Source organism: Macrobrachium rosenbergii, chromosome 8 (genome assembly GCF_040412425.1).
Source record: "Macrobrachium rosenbergii isolate ZJJX-2024 chromosome 8, ASM4041242v1, whole genome shotgun sequence".
NCBI lineage: Eukaryota > Metazoa > Arthropoda > Malacostraca > Decapoda > Palaemonidae > Macrobrachium > Macrobrachium rosenbergii.
The window spans coordinates 38,214,846-38,219,845 of NC_089748.1; positions in this window are offsets into that span (position 1 = coordinate 38,214,846).

Consider the following 5,000-nt stretch of genomic DNA (forward strand, 5'->3'; position numbering starts at 1 on the left):
TGTTTACTCAGAATTAGTATAGACGGTCTGGGAAGGAGCTTGGAAGAGGTCCATGGTGTTTCAGATTTTGTTTTTTATATATGTATACGTATGTATTATTTATATATATATACATATATATGTATGTATATATATATATATATATATATATATATATATATATATATATATATATATATACATACACACATATATATATGAAAGAACAAACATTCTCTCTCTCTTTCTCTCTCTCTCTCTCTCTCTCTCTCTCTCTCTCTCTCCTTACGAGGAAGATAGGAAGATGATAAGGCGTTTCGTCAGGGAGAGAGAGTTATATGTAAATTCCCTCCTTTGTAGGATATCACCCCTTTTTTTTTTCTTAATACGTGGCGAGATCCTATTCACATCCACCAGGGGTAGTTACCGATGGGGGGAGGGGGAGAGGGGGGGATGGGGAGGGGGCAATCATCATCCTCCATGAATTGAATCGCGAAGAAAAAAGGGTTGGATGGAAATAGGGGGGAGACATCGTACGCGGAGCTGGAAGACTATCGTACTCGTCAGCAACTTGATTCTCTTGCCTTATTCCTCTCGGTATTAGGATGATTCTTCTCTTTCTACGTTATTTTTATTTAATGTTTTATGATGAGGTTTTTATCTGTGGGCTTTGGGGGGGGGGTCTGAATCATAATACGTGTTATTTTCGACAGGTATGTAAATGTTTGCGTTTTGTTTTATATTAAGATGTAATATGATAAATTCTTTTATGTGGGTTTAGGGGTTTAGGTGATAATGCCTATAACTTTCCACAGGTATATAAAAATAAATACACCTAATTTATTAGCTTTGTTTTCTATGAAGAACCTCAATTATTTCATTACCTTACATTAGTCCTGTGAAATATCTTTGTATACCAAAGAACCGTCCATCGAATATTTCTTTTTTCTTGGTTATTCAATCAATCAATAAATACTGTTTCCTCTTGTGAAGATTCACTTGTGACAGTAGGCTCCTTATGTAGTCAGAATATGTAACACTATTCCCTAAAACAGTGGTTCGTCACCTTTTTAAAATTATGCACCCCTCTCAAATCAGCAGTCAGCTCTCTCCACCCCCTGAAACTTTAACCACAGCCCAGATGCACGATTATGACCAACTATAACCTCAAACAAAATAAAACCAACTGAGGCTGGAGGGCTGCAATTTGGTATGTTCGACGATTGGAGGGTGGATGATCACCATACGAATTCACAGGCCTGTAGCCTCAGTAGTTTATAAGATCTGAGGGCGGACAGAAAAAGTGCGGACGGACAGACAAAGCCGGCACAATAGTTTCCTTTTACAGAGAACTGAAAACAGAAATCCTGACTGAAGAAGGCTTCAAGACACTTGTTTACTTTTTACCTCTCCAAAAGGTCCCATTGTTCACGGTCTCTTTGACGTATGGGGCGGGGGGCAGGGTGGGGGTGGGGAGGGGGTGGCTTTTGAATGAAGAGTCAGGAATCACCATATGTACCTAATTGATCCTTCACTCTTGAAAAGGTCTTTTGAATGGAGAGTTAAAAGAGAAAAAAGGAATGCGTTTACCGGGTACTTGTCTCAATTATGTTTATTTTGAGATTATTGAAGGAAAATAAATCTGGACATATGGATCCGTTTGGGGGCAACAGGGTGCTATTTTTTTAACAGACAAACAGACATACATAATAAATATATATACATTTATATATATACAAATATATATATATATATATATATATATATATATATATATATATATATATATATATATATATATATATATATATATATATATATGTATATATAATATGTATATATAAATACATATTGAACCCATCATCATCCGGCTGACATTAATAGAAGAAGAAAAATGAAAACTCTGTAAAAAGTCGCATCGCGGAAGAAAATTAAATCAAAAGCATTGTCATGATCAGAATTGAAGCAAGGCAAATATTTTGAAATCGGTTTGATTTAATTTACTTTCATTAATCGCCACAAAAATAATCCATTCCTTTGGATTTTTTGTGATCTTTTTAGATTCACCGTCATTGATTTTAGTAAATATATTTATATATATATATATATATATATATATATATATATATATATATATATATATATATATATATATATTTCTGACTCACATCAGGATCGAACCCAGGTCTTTCAGTTGAAAGACCAGACCGCTGGACAACCAGGTCACACAATTGAAAGACCAGGTTCGATCCTGATGTGAGTCAGTAATTTATTTATCTGTTCACACATGATTGTGTGTTGATTATATATATATATATATATATATATATATATATATATATATATATATATATATATATATATATATGCATATATAAGCAATTAACAATTGTTTTGGATCTATCTGAGCAACTGTTTAGGATTTATAGGATCTCTCTAAGCAGGTGTTTAGGATCTATCTAGGCAATTGTTTAGGATCTATCTAAGCAGTTATTTAGGATCTATCCAAGCAGGCGTTTAGGATCTATCTAAGCAATTGTTTAGGATCTATCTAAACAGTTGCTTACGATCTTTCTAAGCAGGTGTTTAGGATCTATCTAAGTAGTTATTTAGGATCTATCTAAGCAGGTGTTTAGGATCCATTTAAGCAACTGTTCAAGATCTACCTAAACAATTGCTTAGGATCTATCTACGCAATTGTTTAGGATCTATCAAAGCAATTGTTTAGGATCTATCTAAGCAACTATTGAGGACCTATCTAAGCAATTGTTTAGGACCTATCTAAGCGATTGTTTAGGATCTATCAAAGCAATTGTTTAGGATCTATCTAAGCAATTGTTCAGGATCTATAGGATCTATCTAAACAGTTGTTTAGGATCTATCTAAGCAATTGTTTAGGACCTATCTAAGCAACTGTTTAGGATCTAACTAAGCAGGTGTTTAGGATCTATCTAAGTAGGTGTTTGGGATCTATCTAAGCAGGTGTTTACGATCTATCTAAGCAACTGTTTAGGATATATCTAAGTAGTTGTTTAGGATCTATCTAAGCAATTGTTTAGGATCTAGAAGCAATTTATTGTGCTTGAGTAATGCCTACAGTGCACCGCATGAGGTGCACTGACAGCACTATTAATATAAATTTTATAGCAGGTAATGAAAGCAGCTCTCTGTCCCAATTCATAATTTCTAATACAAAGCTATTTTACAGCAACAGGCTGTAAAATGTTGCTGTAAAATACCTGGTTGACTCACCAAGGATGATATTGGTAAAAGTATATTGGTAAAAAATCATGTAAACATGTCGGTAAATTATGAGAATTTTTAATATCTCCTTATAAATTACCGACATTTTATATAATTTTTTAAGATAAAAATTAATATCTTACAGGTACAACGCATAAGAGCTTACCACAAATGTATGAACACATGAACACCCGACATTTTATACGATTTTTTTAAAAAATAAAAATTAAGATAGTTAAAATAATAAATGTACACCTTAAGCACGCAGGCACAATATATAAGACCGTTACCGTGAACGCATGATGAATAAACATTCTAACGCCGCTAATACAAAGGCATTTCTCCCTCCCACCAATTCATCAGCGCCCCATCAATTCATCAGCGCAACACGAAAACCCATCGGGTGATGAGAGCTCAGCCACAGCCCGTCCAGGTACTAAAATAGGCTAACCCGCGCGCTGTTGTTCTACTGAAGCGGACTCGAGGGCCCTTCAGCGGCTCGTTCGGTTACCTGCCGAGGTGCCCCTCGAGCGAGGAGGACATCCCCAGTTCATACCACTAGCAGCAGCTCCTCTTCTGAAGGGTGCTCGAGGTCCCCGCAGACACTTCCATTTGCATGAGAAAAACAACAAACATCTGCGGGAGGTTTTGGGGGGAGAAGGCGTGATAATGATCAGCCAACACGAGTGGGCAGCTTATTTATTATACAATACAAGGGCAGCAGCAGTACTAGAAGCAGGCTTTGTACACACAATAGGCACCGTTCCTCACCCGTCAGCCACACCACCCACCTCCCCCACGGAACCCAAACCCCCGAAACCCCACGACAACGGGGCCGACACCCGCCCCACCCCGTTAAAAAAAAGAATCCTTTGCACCAACAAGACCTGGGACCAGTAGCAAGCGATTTCCTGGCAGTTTTCACTCGCCCATTCAGAAAACACAACCGCTGCCAAGCTTTTCACGTTAATACATCAGGTAAACGGGGAAGATGATGTTAGGGGTTCAAACGCAACATCTGGCATAATTCCAGACGTTTAAACTAGAGCTGTAAATAAATCAACATCCGGACAATCTCTTCCAGGAAAAGTAGCGAAGGAGGAACTGCGAAACGGACGAACTCCAGCGAAAACCAGGCAGATCGTTCCGCGCTCTCGACCCGGGCTATGGTTTTCACTGCTATTTATTCTGAGCACAATACCCAGATTTAGACTTGAAAAGATTAGATCGATCCATTCTTTATTTCTTTAGCTTCCACTAACTTGTCCCGACAACTGGAGTGACGAGTCCTCGCAGTCATATAATGGGGGAAGCTCGCAAGGGACGTTTTCGGATCTGTTCGCGAAGGATTTTCGACTTAACGGGAGGGGGTTTCTTAGCACTGTCTTGGCCCGAGCTTGCGCCTCTCTCATATCAATAAAAGAGGTTAGACTAAAGGAAGTTTTAGGACCTTGAAAAGGGGTTGGGAAATATTTGTTCTGGAGGTAATAATGAGGAGGATGTAAAATCAGGAGCCTTAATTGAAGTGCCCTTAGTACCAGAGGGCAGACGTTATATATATATATATATATATATATATATATATATATATATATATATATATATATATATATATATATATATATATATATATACACAAATATATATATATATATATATATATATATATATACATACAGTAAATCCCTGTATGTCGAGAGAAAAAAAAAAAAGTGAGACAGAGCATGAATGAAACAAAAATAGATTTCTTAATATATATGTGTATACATATATATAAA